The sequence below is a fragment of the Halichoerus grypus genome, chromosome 4, assembly GCF_964656455.1.
Source record: "Halichoerus grypus chromosome 4, mHalGry1.hap1.1, whole genome shotgun sequence".
NCBI lineage: Eukaryota > Metazoa > Chordata > Mammalia > Carnivora > Phocidae > Halichoerus > Halichoerus grypus.
In genome coordinates, this window is record NC_135715.1 from 13,985,929 (window position 1) to 14,004,752 (window position 18,824).

Genomic DNA, 18,824 nt, shown 5'->3' on the forward strand with positions numbered 1-18,824 from the left:
AAAAAACAATAGTTGCCTTTGTCTCCTGGGGCAGAATGGAAATCATAAAGCAACTTGTCAGGGAAATTTATTGAGCCTGGTACTACCTGTAATTGATACGAGGCATTCCGATCTTGGACAATTCGACTGCATTCAATTCAGTCAAAATACACCTGCTTAATGGAACTGTAATGGGGTTGAACATTGCACTGGGCGTGTAGGTGATGGTGTTTACGCCCTGAGAGTTGGCTTCTGGTTCAAGCAGCTCTGATTGTTGCCACTCTGTGGTACTTTGTTACGACAGCCTGAGCCGACTAATACAGAGCTCTGTGCCAAGAAGCAGCCCTGGGTCCCCTGTGTTGCGCAGGTGGCTCTGGCTGGACCAGGGATTAGCAAGTGACACCAGGGTAACTCATCGAAGGCTGACTGATCCTATATGGTGCTGAGAGCACAGCTCTCCGGGCAATGGGACAATTATAATGAGCTACCCAACCAGGGTGGCTCATCCCAGCACTTGCACTGGTGGGTACAGTGGATTCAGAGTCAAAATCTAAAGAAGGTACAGACCCATACAGAAAAAAGTGACAGTATAGGGAGCAACCATGTGGTCTGTTCGTGAAAACTGGACAGATAAGTTAGTCCTTCAAGCTGCTTCAGACCGATTTCCAAATCTGATTCCAATCTTCATTTAGTCTTATAATAATCTCTCCTGTCTCACTCCTTGTTCTCTTTCATTCCTTCCTTCCTTCCTTCCTCCCTCCCTCTTTCTTTCTTTCTTTTTTTCTTTCTTTCTCTGTTCCTCCCTCCCTCCCTCCTTCCCTTCCTTCCTCCCCCACTTACTTTCTTTCTTTCTTTCTTTCTTTCTTTCTTTCTTTCTTTCTTTCTTTCTTTCTTTCTTTCTTTCCTTTCTTTCTTTCTTTCTTTTCTTCCTTTCTCTTCCTTCCTCCCTCCCTCCCCCACTCCTTCCTTCCTTCTTTCTTTCTTCCTTCCTTCCTTCCTTCCTTCCTTCCTTCCTTCCTTCCTTCCTTTCTTTCTTTCTTTCTTTTTCTTCTCTTCCTTCCTTCCTCCCTCCCTTCCTTCTTTTCTTCCTTCCTTCCTTCTTTCCTTCCCTTCTTTCTGGTGAGAATATTTAAGTTCTATTCTTTTAGTGATTTTTAATTATACAATACAATGATGTCAACTCTAGTCACCATGATATACCTTAGATCCTCAGACCCTATTTATGCTATAGCTGAAAGTTTGTACCCTTTTACCAACCTCTCCCTACTTCTTCCATCCCCCAGTCTCTGGCCACCATGCTTCTACTCTGTTGTCATGAGTTTGACTTTTCTTTTTTTTTTTAGTTCTACATATAAGTGATACCATGCAATGTTTATCTTCCTCTGTCTGGCTTATTTCACTTAGTACAATGCTCTCAAAGTCCATCCATGTTGTTGCAAACACCAGGATTTCCTTCTTTCTCATTCTGAATAATATTCTCTTGTATATATACCACAATTCTATCCATTCATCCACTGACAGACATTTAGGTTGTTTCCATATCTTGCCTGTTAATAATGCTTCGATGACCACAGGAGTGCTAATATCTCTTTGAAATCCTGTTTTCATTTCCTTTGGACATATACCCAGAAGTGGGATTGCTGGGTCATATGGTAGTTCTATTTTTGACTTTTTGAGGAACCTCCATACTATTGTCCATAATGGCTTCACCAATTTACACTTCCACCAACCGTGCACAAGGGTTCCCTTTTCTCACCAATACTTATCTCTTGTCTTTTTGATGATAACCATTCTAACAGTTGTGAAATGATATATCATGTGGTTTTGATTTGCATTTTCCTGATGATGAGCAATGCTTTCTTAAAACACTTTTATATAACTAGATATCCAGGAGAGACTTGATCTTACAACATTTTTGAAACTGGAAAAACTGTTTTTTGGAGTTGGAAAAAAAAATGTTTTTTTCTCTTCTAAAAAGTGGGACCTTTCATTCTGCAAATATGAGAAAGTTCTTGCCCATTTTACCATTTTATTCTTGAGGAAGCCCGACACTCGATGAAATACCCAAAATGCTCTTTCTTTAGAATGAGATAGAAAATATATCTTTTAGAGTTGGAAATTGAATATATAAAGGGAGTATATAAATAGAAAGTATATAATAGAGAGATTTTATATATATTTAGAAAAGAGTGAAGAATGATTCCCTCTCGAAATTAGAAAATACATTTTCTCAAATCTAGATTTAGCTTTAGTTTAAGGGAGATCTAATTTATAAAATCAAATTTATACTTAAAATTACAGTTTATACAAGGGGTGTGTGTGTGTGTGTGTGTGTGTGTGTGTGTGTGTTGGTTTTGTTTGTTTTTTATATTCTTGTCCAAGTATTAGCTTCCCAAAGATAAGACATGCAAGTCTGAATTTCTCTTCATGTTATTCTGGAAGAAGGCTAGGCATGGCAGAGCTAAAGCTAGAATGGATTATTTGGGTGCTAAATTTACTGTTATTTCAGACTAAGCTTAAACATGGTAAGTTGAATCCAGGCATGCATCTCTGTTTACTCCTGAAACATGATTTTTTAAAAAAATTTGCAAAATAGTAAAGGAATAAAAAAGGGCATAAACGCACAAGGATTTTTTTTTGAGAATGGAAAAGGACACAGTGGCAAGTAAGAATATCAACACAAGTTTTGAGAGCAGAGCTGCACTGCACATCTGTGTGTGAGGGAGGGACGACTGGGGAGGGGACGGGGCCAGGCCAAGAAGAAGCAAGCAGCTGAGCACCTGCTGAACGGAAAAAGGCTCAGAAGTTGGAGGTGCCATGTGTTTCCATGGCTTTTCCCCATCTTGAAGAAGGAATGTTGACTCTCTGCTGAGACTAAATCAGAGCCTGTGAACTCAGGAACAACGAGTCCATTTGAGGGCCATGGAGGACTAAGTGAAAGTCTGCTCATATGTGGTGAAAAGCTGGCCCCCTTCCCCACTCAGCTCCCCCAATACTAGCAGCTTCATTCACACGCCCCCCCCAAAAGTTAGAGGGTTTCTCTCTAAGAGCAAAGACCACCTAAAGGGAAAAAACAGTTATAGAAACAGACACTTGGACGTCAGAGGTCACCCATCAAAAGAGCGGACTCACTGTAATCACCTTATAAGTGTGCATTACTTCACTACTAAGTTTGAGCAAACATCCAGGCATTGAAGAAATCTTCCCACATAAGTGAGAGAGGTAAAAACAAACAAACTGAATTTTTAAAGCCCTTGGGAGAAAAAAAGATGATATGGAAAGTTAAAAAAATTTATTAAAAAAATCCTCGGAGCTGAGAAAATATTGTGGATATGAAACAAGAATTGGATGTAATGAAAGTCAGGAACACTATTCTTAGATATTAAAATTTTAATACCAGAAATGTAAAATATCGATAGGATGTTTAGAGGATCTAAGATGAATGCTCCCAGGAACTGGAGCAAAAAGTTCAAGGACCAGAAAAGACAAGAGAAAACCTAAGTGACCACAGAATTCACCTGGAAGAACCAGGAGGTTGCAAAACTGACAGGTAGGAACTCTTGACAAAGATCGGGAAGACATAGGAGAAAAAAGTTCAAAGAATCAATAAAGAAAATATCCCTGAAATAAAGGACATGAGTTTCCAGATTAAATTGCTCACAAAGTGCCTACAAAGCAAATGATTGACAGAAACTAACACCAAAACACATCATTTTGAAATTTCAGAAGGGAAGATTCTATTAGCTTTGAGCAATAAAATACTAGCTACCTCCTCTAGATGGCTGAACAATGGTTACCCAAAGATATCAGTTCCTAATCTGGGGAATGGTAAATTTGGAAAAAGGGTTCTTGCAAATGTGATTAAGTTAAGGCTCTTGGGATGAGGAGATTATTCTGGATTATCCCAGTGGGCCCTAAAAGCAACCATAAGTGCCCTTATAAGAGAGAGGCAGAGGGAAAATTAACACACACAGAGAAGAACGTAATGTGAAGACAAAGCAGAGACAGACTTGAAGATGCTGGCCTTATGTATTTCAAGACTGCTCATTTCCTGCACCAGAAGTTACCCTGTCCCCCCAGAGGACTGACAGTGGCAAATGCCTTCAACTGAATCAATACTTAATCACCAGGATGGGTCCTGGATCCATGTCCTCCATAGGACAACTGCCATAAAGGAGTTCCCAAGCGTATTAGTTTCCTAGGGCTGCCATAACAAAGTACCATTGACTGGGGGGCTTACACGACAGACATTTCTTTTGTCACAGATCTGGAAGCTGGAAGTCTGAGTCAAAGATGCTGGCAGAGTTAGTTGCTTCTGAGGCCTCTCTCCTTGGCCTGTAGATGGTGTCTTCTGCCTGTGTCTTCACATGGCCTTCCTTCTGTCTTGTGTCCAAATTTCCTCTTCTAAGGATACCAGTCTTCTTGGACTGGGCTCCACCCTCATGGCCTCATTTTAATTTAATCACTCTTTAAACAACCTGTCTCCAAATAGCGTCATATTCTGAAGTAATGTGGTTCAGAACCTCAACATATAAATTTTGGGACAGGCACAATTCAGCCCTTAATGCTGTTATAATTTATTCAGTCTTAAAATATTTTTATCAAAGTAACATCTAAAAACAAAATAATAGGGGTGCCTGGTGGCTCAGTTGGTTAAGCATCTGCCTTCAGCTCAGGTCATGATCTTGGGTCCTGGGATCAAGCCCCTCATCGGGCTCCCTGCTCAGCGGGGAGTCTGCTTCTCCATCTCCCCAGACTCATGCATTTTCTCTCTCTCTCACTCAATCTCTCTCTCTCTCTATATATATATATCAAATAAATAAATGAAATCCTTAAAAAAATAAAGTAAAAATAAAAACAAAATAATAGTTTTAACAGTTAGACTATTACATAACTTACAGTGAAATCAGCACTCCCTGCCCCACCCGCCCCATCTGTAATAGTTGCTCTTCCACAGTAGCCACTTGCAAATATTTTTCCTTGTCATTTATGCCCACATTTCTGAATACCATGTTTATACTTCTGTTAAGTTTTTCATTGTAAATATTATGTGTTGGCTCCATAGTGTAGAATATAAAGCTTTTACTCTCTTGTACCGCTCACACACACTTCCCATCCTGCCAAATGGTTAGTCAATATTTACTTTACTGTCACTATGTATTGTTCACAGACAATCCAGAAAGGAATTATGCTTCCTTTCTTTTGCTATATTTTGTCTTATGTGGAGCTTAAATTTGCCTTCATTTTCTCTAAGTGTTCAGGAAAACCCTGTTAAAGTTCATAGCTTGTTCTTGTTTGCACTGGGGGGTCTGATCCCAGGTATAGGATGGTATGGCCAAGGAGCATCAGTGGTGGACCCCAAGGAGGACAGCTATGCCTGGCAAAAAGCACTTACAAGATCTTTGGCTGCACAAACACCACAACACATTCTTTTTACGTTAGCTGTTCATTATCCATTTGGCACAGCGGGCCCTCTACCAAGGGCCAATGGATTATTCAAAGAACGAAGAAAATATTTGATTACCTGAACAAATATGATTCAAATATCAATAAAGAAGAGTTCAATATATTATTCAGTGAGCCCAATCTTTAAACCTCCTCCATCTTTATTCATATATCTAGCTTCCCTCTGATAAGCATAGATGAACTATCCTGGATAGATGTAAGGTCAAAATACTCCACTCGTGTGCACTGGATACCATCCCCTCCCTGGCATTTCCTTTCTCTCCAGCATCGTCATTTCTCTCTTCTACTGAATCGTTCCCACTAGTATACATTCTTGCTGGTAGATCTCATCCCTGAAAAACATTTACTCCTGATCTCACATTCCCCTCTGCTGCCATCCTGCTCTCTATTCCCCTTTCTATTAAACTCCCTGAAAAGGATGTCTGTATTCACCTAGCTCTGCTTTTCATCTGCCGTTGTCTCTTGAATCTACCTCAAACAGACTTTGTCCCTATTACACCACTAAAAATGACTTTGCCAAGGTCAACAAGGACCTTCTGTCATTTGACCTCCCAGCAGCATCAAACACAGCCGGCCACTCCCATCCTCTTAAAGCATTTCTTTATTTGGTTTCCAGGACACCACATTCTCCTAATTTTTCCATTCATCTCTGGCCTCACTTCTTCTGAGTCTTCTTTGCAGGTTCATCCCTCTCTTTTCAGATCTCAAAATGCCAAAGTGCCCTGAGGCTCGAGGCTCAGTTCTTTTTATATGTAACTTCACTTTCTACATCTACTCCTTCAGTTAGCTCATTCAATCCCACCGTTTTGAAAATAATCTATGCACTGATGATGGCTCTCACATGTAAGTCTCTAGCCTCATTTTGTCCCCTCAACCCCACATCAGTGTATTCTCTGCTACTTAATCCTCAGTTCCCTGCTCTGTCTCCCAGACCCACGTCTCTCTCACTCTTCCTGGTCTTAAGGAACACCAGCACCACTGGCTAAGTCAGTATGACAACTCTGATGACAATTCCTCCAGCTGCTAGAGAAATTTTAACATTTTTAAATACTATCCCTTTCAGAGCAGGATCCAGGGCAAAACGATACAAATATTTAAAAAAACATTTTTTTTAAGTGGTCAAGAGAAGAAAAGTATATCCAAGTATAGGAAAGTTGAAGAGCCACCAAATCTTATATCCAGCTGTTCAGAAATAAAATAAGAAAACAGAGGTTTAAACTATCACTGGAGAGACTACGAGGTGCATGAAGGAGGACTTCCTTATGCAGCTGGGTCTTGGCTAGAAATGGGCCACTGAGGAAGGGGAGCCACATCATCCCTCTGAGCACTTATAAGATGTGGGTTGGTAACAATCTGTTCTGGAAGATTTCAAGACATGTCCTCCCTGGAGGGAGGAAGAAGGATCCAATGACCTCCTGAGGGCCCATATAACTCCTAGATTTACAGTGCACCATTACATTACCACCACGCTTTATCGACACAGTGCAGTAAACACGTAACATTAAACCAGCTGCCATCTGGGACCTTTCTTGGCCTAAGCAAACTCAGTAGCTGGCCAGGGTTTACACCTAAGGAGGTATTTACACATGTGTGTGCCTCCTGCATTGTTTAATATAGTTTTATTTTATTTTATTTTATCTTAATACACAGTGCCCTTCCAGTTTTCTTTTAAGTCTACCACAAATAACAGGTTTTAGCACATCAGGTGATATTTTGCTTCCTGAAGCATTTAAATTAATTTTCTATTACCAATGCAAATGTGTACTTTCCAATTTACCCACTGCACAATAAAACCTAATTTAAAGCAATTAATGTTCATTAATGGCCCCATCTACATGTTTATCGCTTTATACTTAAATACTTGAGACATGGTATCCATATTTTATAGCTCACTTCTTCCTCAGCAAGAATTCTTATCCTCAAGGGTAAATGTAAGACTAATGTGCCAGGATCTCATATCTTTATAAGAAAACTACATTGCCTTTTTTTTTTCTTTTCTTTTTTTTAAAGGCTGGATGAACAGGTTGAATGTACATAATACCAAAAAAAAAAAAAAAAAAAAGGCGCAGGGGAGGAGGGGCGAGTTACACTTGTGTGCTCACCTCCCATTTCTGCCTTCCCTTTTCCCCAGAACTGGTGGGCCACAGCACTGAGCGTGCACCGGCCAGTTCAGCAGCCCCCGGACAGGATTTTTCCAGGCATAGGATGGGATGCAGGGACAGTAACACTGAGAGGTTTTCCTACCCTGCCCCCTTCAGCAGCGCCATGCCCTGCAGGGAATGGGCCAGTGGGTGGCGCTTCTTAGGATGCTAGAACGCATTCTGAGCATGCGCCTTAGTGTCAACTAGGCATCACTTTGCCACTTAATTCCATTAGCTGTGTACACTCAAGGACATTGTCTAAACTTTTTGATCATCAGTTTTCTCATTCTGCGTGATTAGGTTTTTCTCAGGACTGACTAAGACAGTATGCTAAAAGGTAAACAAACACAAAACCAACATGTCGTGTATAAAAGGGTAGGTTCCACCCGACCAGACCGCCTGGGTTCAAATCCTGGCTTCACCTCTCACCAGCTATGCGTGAGTGTGTGTGAGAGACCTATCTGTGCCTTGGTTTTCTCATCTGCAAAATGGGCGTCATGAAGGTATCTATCTCAAAGCGTTCTTGTCAGGATTAAAAGGAGTTAATATGTTCAAATAGCTTAAAACAGAGTATGGCAAATAGTTAGGACTTGGTGAACATTAGGAAAAAAACAAAAGCAGTCAGTACTTTGAAAATAACAGCCATTTTTATTAAAGGCATTTCCCTTAGAGTCACCGTCTGTGGTGTTAAATTGTGGCTTCTGGGCTTAGAAACAAGAATCCTGGCATAAGGGCATACGCAGGTGGCTAGTCTCCCTACCTCTCTCCCTCAACCTAGAGGAAGGCATAGTAAGTACCTCTTCTATGATACTATTATATCTAAAGTCCTGACAGCCAAATGCATGTATAATTCTTACAAAAAAAAAAAAGGAGGGGGGCAGGAAACCAATAATATGTTTACACCATTGTAACAAGGAAAGCAAATTAGTTTGGAAGGGATTTTTTATATAATGTTATTGAACTAGGATCAACCCATCTGATTTCTCTATTCTTTAAAAAAAAAAAAGAAAGAAAAGTTAATAATGTTTCCACACGTGTGATTTCAATGAAATTTACATTTACGAGTCATTATCATTTTGGTGGAAGGCAGAATGATACTCGGCTTGTCACTGGAGGGGCAGATGGAGATGGAGTTTAGGAAGTTGACACACTAGCTGACAGAAACGAGTAAAATTTACGTCCCAACCAACCTAATGCCAAGCAATTATCTCTGAACTAGGATAACAAATGTGCTTTTTTATACTCAAAAGATGACATGCATTTTAGAAGTTTCCAGAAGGCATATTTTCTGTAAAGAAGCAACTGCTTCTGCATTCAACATTTAGTACAAGAGTTTAATTGGATACTGACCCTTTCAGAACATTTGTTACAAGTTAAAGTTAGATATTAAGAGAATAGAAAAATCTACCTGAAGTGGTGGCTACTTTCGGTTATCTATTTCTGTGTTTAAATACGGCCTTACAAATGTACTTTTACTTCATATTCAATACTGTTTATAGACCTTGGCATTAGCAAAATATAAATTACTCTATGCACAATCCATAGTCATAGTATCTTGTGAATATCATAAATAAAACAAATACAAATGGAAATCTGTTGTTTATCTTGGCTTAAAAGACCATCTATCTTAGCATGAGAAAGACATTTTTGATTCCATGATTAAATGACATCCTACATAACAAAAAATCGGCAAATATACTGGTGTAATTCATCACAGATGACACTGTATAATTAAAATGTATTGATATTATCCTTTAAGACACTTTAAATGTCTTACAGTGTAAACTTCAAATGTTTTGGCTCATAAATTTATTCTATATAAAAATGTCACCTAACTAGATGCATCATCCTATCTACAAATTCTATATCTTGAAACAAGATGAAATAGTTATATGAATGACTTTCATCTACTTATTCTCACGAAGGCATAAAGTATAACTATTATTTGATAAAGAAGTAAAATTTCGGAAGTTACACATAAGTCCAGAAGATACATTCACAGCCTATTAGAGATGGAAATGACCATACTTACTCTCTAGATCAAACCCCTTGTGTTATAGAAATAAGGAAGCTGAAGCTCAAAAATATTGCCGTGCCCTTCTAACTGTGATATTAAACAGCAGCGATCATAAAGAGAAAAAGAAAACACACTCAGCCACTTAAAAATTAACCATATCCCTGTTTAATAGTAGCAAAATCTTAATCTAACAAAAATATTGGAAAGAAAAGAATACCAGAAAAAAATCAGCATGAATGTAATGTATTTCAATGAATTGATGATGGTCCTCTGATGTCAAAGGAAAGGGCAAAAGAAAGAAATAGGTAAAAAAGAAATCAGATCGAGCTCTTGCTGTATGCCAAAATCACCGTAACATAACTTATTCCAAAAGACTTAGTAAAGCCTGTGTTAACGCTTACTAGTCAATGTCCTTGAGCGAATCAAGCCCTATGAATCTCTGATCCCACATTTCAAAGTGAAGGTAATAACACCTAGAGTTACTGTGGGGACTAGGCGAGATAATGTATGAAAAGTATGAAGTTATTCATGCAGGATAGTAAGACTACTGTGCTCTTAGATCTTCAGATGGGCTCTGTCACTCATAGCTCATGACCACATCATGACACTTAGTGGCAGAGCTGGGACCCAAATTATGCCTCTCTAGTCCCAAACCCAGGCAATTCTCCTATATTTGGCTTCAAGACATTTGTACATATTGGTCCCTTTGCTAGGAATTCCTTTCCCTACCCCCCTGTCCTACATCTCCAACTGCCTGTTAGATCCTATTCATACTTCACAATTCATTTTAAATATAACTCTCAGTGATCTATCCCTGGAGCTTCCACTATATATTCTCTCAGTATTCCCATATTTTTCCTTTGTTGTACTTATTAATAATTAAAGTTAATTAGTCTTCTAACTATTTTTACTTTATTTAAAGATTTATTTATTTATTTGAGAGAGAGAACACAAACAGGGGGAGCGGCAGAGGGAGAAGGAGAAGCAGGCTCCCCTCAGAGCAGGGAGCCCAGACGCGGGGCTTGATCCCACGATCCTGGGATCATGACCTGAGCCGAAGGCAGATGCTTAACTGACTGAACCACCCAGGCACCCTTCTTCTAACTATTTTTAACTACTGTTTCTACTGAAGTGTATAAGCTCCGTGAGAGCAAGGGCCATTTCTCTCTTACTGACCATCATGTCTCTTAACCTTGGGAAGGTATTTGGCACAATGTAGGCATCCAATAAAAATTTGTTGGATACATCAGTGAAGGCATGAATGGATAAACAAAGAATGAAAAGGAGCTTTGGATTGGCAAATATTTTTGATTTTGTTTATTAATGGAAAAATGCTGATAAGGTCTCTGAGGAAGTCAAAGGACTTCATCCAGGGCAGAAGCAAGAATTGCCCAAGAAAAGGAGAAGGGGCAATTTTGACACTGGGAGAAAGAAGATGGAAAGATCACTGGAGATGCAGAAATATTTTCAAAGGATCCCTTCATAGACATGCTATTCTCCGTGAAGTAGGAGGTAGCAGGACGGAGATGGGGTTTTGAAGAGCTTTGTGAAAAGAATAGAAGGTTCAGAGTGAGAGCCAGAGAACTGCCACGAGGCATCAAAGCATTCAGCCAGTTAGAGACCATTAATTTTGAACGTTACCAATCTATACCAGCTTGGATAGTATTTTCTGCTGCCCAGTTCAAAACTACAGTCTTGAAGACTGATGTTTAGATTCAGTATAAAGATGAGGAGGAGGAAGACAAAGAGGAGGATGATGATGATGATAACAAATGTGGACTCACTGTTACTCTGTCAAACACTGTAGAGTTGTTTCTATGAATTATCTCATTTCTTATACACACACACACATAATGTGTATATCCATTTTTTACAGATGAAAATACTAAGACTTTTTATATCATTTTTAAGGTATAATTCACATACCATAAAATTCACCCATTGCATTCATAGAATTAAATGATTTTTATGAATTTCCAGAGTTGGCAACCATCACAAGTCAGTTTTCGACCATTTCTATCACTCCAAAAAATTCCCGAGTCTGTACTCAATCCTGCTTCAACATCCGAACACAGGCAACCATTGATCTCCTCTCTGTCTCAGGAAATTTGCCTTTTCTGGACATCTCATATAAATGGAATCAAATATTATAGAGATTTGTGTTTTTGTGTGGCTTCTTTCACTTAGGGTAATGTTTTTGTGGTTCATCCATGCTGTAGAATGTACCAGTATTTTGTTCCTTTTTTATTGCTGAATAGCATTTAATTATATGGATACACCACATTTTGAAATTCATAGGCATTTGGGTTGCTTCCAGTTGGGGACTATTATGAATGCTGCTGCTGTAAACATTCACATACAATTCTTTGTGTGTACATATTTTTTTACTTCTCTTGTGTAGATTCCTAGAAGTGGAACTTGGCACTACAAGACTGTGTGGTAAGGATATATTCAACTTTTTAGGAAGCTCCCAAAATGTTTTCCAACGTAAATGTATATCCCTGACCAGAAATGTATATACCAAATGTGTTTTCTGTGTCTATTGAGATAGCCATGTTGTTTCTGTTCTTTATTCTATTAATATGGTTATTCAATTAGTTGGTTTTCAGCTGTAACACCAAGCATGCACTCCTAAGGCAAATCTCACACACTCATGGTATAGAATCCTTTTTGATATGCCACTGAATTTGTTTTGCTAATATTTTGTTGAGGAGTTTTGCATCTATATTTTTGAGGGACATCCATCTATAGTTTTCTTTTCTTGCGATGTTTTTGTCTGTCTTTGGTATCAGAGTAATTCTGGCCTGAAAAAAAAATGAGATGAGAAGTGTTCCCTTTTCATCTATTTTATGAGTTTGTAAAAATTGTTATCACTTTAGGCATTTGACAGAATGCACTATTGAGGACATAAGAGGCAGGACTTTTGTTTGTGGGAAGATTTTAAATTACTAATTAAATTACTTGTAATTTAATTGTAATTACTTACTCATCTTTTCTGACTTTCTATTTCTTCTTGAGTCCATTTCAGTAATTTGTAAACACAGGTTTCTACTTTAATCTTTATTATTCCCTTCCTTCTTCTTATTCTGGATTTAGTTTGCTTTTCTTTTTCTATTTCTTTTTTAAGATGGAAGCTTAGATTATTGGGATTGGAAACCTTCTTCTTTGGTGTTATAAGCATCTAGAGTTATAAATTTCCCTCTAAGCATTGTTTTAATTGCATTCCATAGTTTCTACCTGCTTTGTTTTAGTTTTCATTCAACTCAAAATAATTTTTTATTCCATTTTGGTTTCTTCTTTGACCCATGGGTTATTTAGAAGTATATAGTACCCCAATATTTGACACATATTTCTTTCTGTTGTGAATATCTAATTTTGTTGTGGTCAGAAAATACACTTTGCATGATTTCAATTTTTAAAAATCATACTGAGAATTATTGCATGGGCCAGCATATAGTCTATCCTGTAGAATATTCCATTCCAAAAAGACGTGTTCTATAGTTATTGAGTGAAATGTGCCACAGTATCAGTTAAGTAACACTGGTTGGTAATGTTGTTCAGTCTTTTATACCTTTGCTGTTTTTCTGTTATGTTATATTGATTATTGGAGTGCAGTACTGAAATCTCCAACCATTTTTTAACTGTGTATTTCTCCTTTCAACTCTGTTATTTTTGCTTTAAGTATTGGAGGTCTCTATTATTAGGTGTGTATACATTTATAATGATTATATCTTTCTAACATGTTGACCCTTTTAACATTATGAAATGTCTTTCTTTGTTTCTAATGATATTTATTATATTGAGGTTTACTTTTTTTGATATTAATATAACTACTCCAGATCCGTTATGGTTACTGTTTCACAGTGAATCTTTTTCCAACCCTTTTACTCTCAAGCTCTTTGTGTCTGCATCTAAGTTGCGTTTCTTCTAGACAGTACATAGATACCACAAAACACCAAAGAAGCTGTGACTTTTTTTCCTCATTAATTAGCACGTCAAGGATTTAAATTACAAAGTTCATGAAGACACCGTCCACCTTAACTAAACAGTTGTGAGAAGAGGTAATGAGATAAAGAAGTTTTAACACCCTATTCTTTGGATACCTTTCCTTTTAGGTTATCTCTGCAATTTGGAATTAAATGTTTAACTATTCTGGGAGAACACAGATAAGTGATTTTTAGTTTCTCAGTCACTTTATCTTCTTTTACTATGGTTTTGATGATTTCAGATACCCTATTAGTTCTAAGGATACAAGGAAAATTTAAAGAATGTTTCACTATTCTTGTCATAATAGTCCTTCTCCTAAAACTAAAGGAGAGTGCACTTTTTTCTTATTGTTCACAAAACTGTGAACCAGATCAGTGACTGATATGCCAACAAAACAGATATATGACATTTTACCCTCAACAATTTCATGACTCTGTTGTACCCTGCACCTACAAGTAATGACTCATTGCTTCTTTTCAGCAGCTCATTGTGGACATTTTATCTTCTCCTTGCCCACCAATAACACGTACTCTTTTTCCAAAGTCTGTGCTTTCAAAACACTTGTAATGATAGATTGCATTCACTACGAATAGAATTGCATCCAATTCCAGTCATTCAGTTTTTAGGAAATGCACTGTTTCCATGTCATTTAGGTTATTATTTCCACTGGCTAACATGCAACAAGCAGGACACTGTGTTAACTAAAATGTCACAGGACTGGGACTAGTGCTCTGAATAAATCCATATTTCCCTGAAACTCAGGAATGTAGGCCTGAGAACTATCCAAGGAGCTAAGTGTGAGGAGCAACACCTTGGAATGAGCAAAGGCAGACACATCTTTGTTGCTCTCTACTTTGGGAAGGCTGAAGATGTCAAGGTCATCATGTCTCCTGCAGACCATTCTAAAATGTCTAAGAGGACCATCCTTTTGCAATGTCATTGTGTCCAAGCAATGCATAATTATCTGACTCCAACCATAGTAAATTTATGGGCTGTTTTATTCTCATCATTTTCCCAGGTCTTTGAATTTATGTCTGAGACACCTTCATTGATTTTTGCAATCTAGGCGAGCAAGTCTGCCTGCCATGCCTCATCAGGTGATGACAAGGAACACAGCGGAAGTACTTCTTGAAACTTTGAAATCATTTATTTAATTAACCTAACAATTACAGATTTAGGATGGCTCCAATTTTGGAGCTAAGACACGTACTTAATGTTTAAAAGGTTACTATAATTTAAAGTTACTGAAGATTGGAGGTCTCTTCCAAATTAGAGTCTTGTCCCAGGTAAGGTCCATTTCCTCATAAACAAGCTTGAATGACTTTATGTTTGTCAAATAAGCTAAAATGATATTATGCTTGTCAAGCTTTTATTATTTATCAATAAGGAAAGATGTTTTTATAATAATTTATAATTTTCAAAGCATTTTCATGTCCATTAATGTGCTATATTCTGTTATAATTCTGAGAAGTAGGTGTTATTGTGCCCAAATTATAGATGAGACCAAGTAAAATGGCAGAATCTTCATTGGAATTCAGTTCTTTTGATGCTATGTTAATGCACTTCACAGTATATAATAGAGCTTCTCTTCATTAAAAATTTAATTGTCTTGATATTCTTACAGCTTTTGTATGGAAAATTCATAATGATTCAGTATACATAAGAGAGAAAATAAATTTAATAAGTGAATTCATAAGCCATGGGGAGTAAGTAAATTTTAGTGTATCTATAAATTAAATCCTGTCTATTCATTAAAAGGGCATTATGTTGAATATTTATTATCATAAAAATATAACCATAATATACTAAGTGGAAAAGAAATTTGCAAAAGACTATGCGTACACAGAATAGGCAGTCCAGAAATAGATGCACACATATACAGTCAATTGATTTGACAAAGATGCCACTAAAATTCAGTAGGAAAAAAATTATTTTCAAGAAATGGCTCTAGAGAACTTGAGTATCTATATGAGGAAAAAAAAAGACCCTTGCCCCATTATTTCACACCACATTTAAAAACTAACATGAAATAGCCCAAGAAACCAAATGTGAAAAAAAAATTTTTTTCCAGAAGAAAACAGAATATGTTCATACCTTAGGGTAGAAAATAATTTCTTAATTAGTATGCAAAAGCAATATATATCAAAGAAAAAATGATAAATTATAGCTCATTAAATTTAAGAACTAATTTATCAAAAGATGCCAGGAATGAAAAATAATCCAAGAGGAAGAGAAGATATTTATAATACAAATATCCAACACAAAGCTTAGTTTAGTATATCTCAGAAACTCCTACAAACTAGTAAGAAAAAGTTAAACCTACTTTTTTTTGAAGGAGGTGGAGGGGAGAGGGAGAGGGAGAGATAGAATCCCAAGGAGACTCCACAACCAGTACGGAACCCAATGACGGCTTGATCTCATGACCCTGAGATCATGACCTGAGCCTAAATCAAGAGTCAGATGCTCAACCGACTGAGTCACCCAGGTACCCCACAAACCTACTTTTTAAATTGGACAAATATACAACATACAGGCACTATACAAAAAAGAATATCCACATAAATTAGCAAAAACCAATATAATTAATTATTAATGAAATGAAAATTAAACATTCCTTTTAGCATAGCTAAATCCAGAAGATTGATAATATCACTTGTTGGCAAGAATGTGGAGAAACTTGAACATTCATATCTTCCTTGAGGAAGCCAAACTGGTGCAAACAAATTTGAAAAACTGTTTGCCATTATTACCCTATGATCCAGCAATCACACTCCTAGGCATAGTCCAAAGAGAAACAAGTACATATATCCATCAAAAGACATGTATGGGAATGTTCAGAGAATTCTCATTCATAATAGCCAGAAATTGGAAACAACCCAAATGTTTATTAATGGAAGAACAGATAAAGAAATTGTGACATAAAATAGATTAGTAGACCGCATTAAAAATTAAACAAGTTAACAATACATAAAATAACGTGAATAAATCTCATAAGATATCATGTTGAGGCACCAGACACACACAAAAAGTTCACACAGTATTATTTCATTTTTATGAACATCAGGAATAAGGCATAATTAATCAATGGTGATAGAAGTAAAAAATCATTAGTACCTCTGGGGCAAGTGTACAACTGAACATTCTAGAATGCCAGGAATGTTCTTAATCTTGATGTGGGTGAAGTTGCATGCAACTGCAAAGTCAGATGTTGCTTCAGTTTTGATGTGCTTCTTTATGGCCAATGCCTCTTAATCATTTTATTTAAGCCTGAGTTCCAATACTGGTCATGGTGTGCCCCTTCTTCTTCACAATTGTCTGGATGGTAACTTTGAATACTGAATTTGCACGTGTTAAAATAGAGTTTTAGAACAGACGTGCTTCCATCCCTCTCTCTCCACTTCTTTTTCCACGTCTACTGCCATACACAATTCTGAAAGATCCACTGAACACTTCTGGTGTCAGCATGACCACAGCCAGGCAGCTTCTTCACAAAAGTTCCTTCTGCAGAAGTTGCCAATAGCATCTCTAAACCACCAGCACTCACAGCAAAGCACTTTTCAGACTTCCCCAAAATTTTCTTTTTTTTCGTTCTTTTTTTTTTTTTAAAGATTTTATTTATTTATTTGACAGAGAGAGAGACAGCGAGAGAGTGAACACAAGCAGGGGGAGTGGGAGAGGGAGAAGCAGGCTTCCCGCTGAGCAGGGAGCCAGATGCGGGGCTCAATCCCAGGACCCTGGGATCATGACCTGAGCCAAAGGCAGACGCTTAACGACTGAGCCACGCAGGCGCCCCTTCCCCAAAAATTTCTTTTGAAACAACGATGACAAGATACACTTTTGCGTTCTTGTTCCAGTCCCTTCTTGTTTCATCTTAAAAGTGAATGAGTTCTAGATGTCTTTCTCTTTCTAAAATTATCCTTATTATTTTTATAATTTTGCCTTGCAATAAATGAAAATAGGAAAAGAGTGTCTCTTTTTGCTTGTACTGAATAAATATTAGAGCTGGCTGAATTCTACCTTTCTTTTCTTGCTTTGCTATGTGAGGCATGTTCCAGAAAAAAAACAAAAACAAAAACAAAAAAAACAGCCATAGAGATACATGCATTCTCTCTCTCTCTTTTACACACACACACACATACACACACACACACACACACACACACACACACAATTAAAGGAAGTCTGAGTAATCCATTTGGCTCTAACACATCTAGGTTTTGACAATCAGCATCCAGTGGAGAGGCATTCCAAATATGGCTTTAGAGCAATAATGACATTGTTTTAGGTATAATATACATAAATCCAGTCAGTTTGCTATGAGATTTAAGATTTAGAACTCACCTAGGGCGCCTGGGTGGCTCAGTTGGTTAAGCGACTGCCTTCGGCTCAGGTCATGATCCTGGAGTCCCGGGATCGAGTCCCGCATCGGGCTCCCTGCTTGGCAGGGAGTCTGCTTCTCCCTCTGACCCTCCTCCCTCTCATGCTCTCTGTCTCTCATTCTCTCTCTCTCAAATAAATAAATAAAATCTTTAAAAAAAAAAAAAAAAGATTTAGAACTCACCTAAATACTTGGAACTCAGGCACATCAGCCCTAGTTTCTCAGTATAGCCAGTTTGTTGAAGGACCCAACCAGCACCCCTCTATTGCCCCTCTTTCGCCTCTCTTTCTCCCATTCTACTATGGAATGGCTCAGAGCGGAGCACTCACCAAAAGAAGAAAGCTTTATGGTAGCCCTTATTTTAAGCCCAGAGCCTTGGCCCCAAACACACAACTTCCATACCATCATACTTAGGGTTCATTTAGGTTCCTGATCGTTATTCTAGTCCCAAAGTGAGTAGAAGTTTGAAATAGGGTTGAGAATGAGTTCCAACAATGTATTTTTGGTCTATCTTTTGAAGATCAGTTCACTATCTAATAATTTACAGATCTGAACTTCTGATTTGTGATAGGAATAAAATGAGGTTTCCCTATAATAAATGAAAGGGTGTGTGATATAATTGGGATATTGTAAAGTATTCTGAGAAATCATGGATGGAAAGCATTAATGGAGAATAAATTACTAATTGCATTAGTGGTCTGCTCTGCTCAACTCAGCGTATAACTTTTAACTATACCTGGCATCTAGTCCCATTGCTATAATTTATTTTTCCTGCCTTTTTAAAAATGACATGAGTTATTTTTAATAATGCTTTTTCAAACATAGACCAAAGATGATCTTCATAATTCTCTCAGGT

The 18,824-nt window shown here is 37.6% G+C and overlaps 1 protein-coding gene and 1 pseudogene across 3 annotated transcripts in view; both read right to left on the reverse strand.

The window, feature by feature from the left end:
- The window catches only part of LOC118527958 (ubiquitin-conjugating enzyme E2 variant 3-like), a 63,085-nt pseudogene extending 48,304 nt beyond the window's left edge, over positions 1 to 14,781 (reverse strand).
- The window catches only part of HS6ST3 (heparan sulfate 6-O-sulfotransferase 3), a 650,113-nt gene that overhangs the window by 156,397 nt on the left and 474,892 nt on the right, over positions 1 to 18,824 (reverse strand). The gene's annotated exons all lie outside the window — the stretch shown is intronic.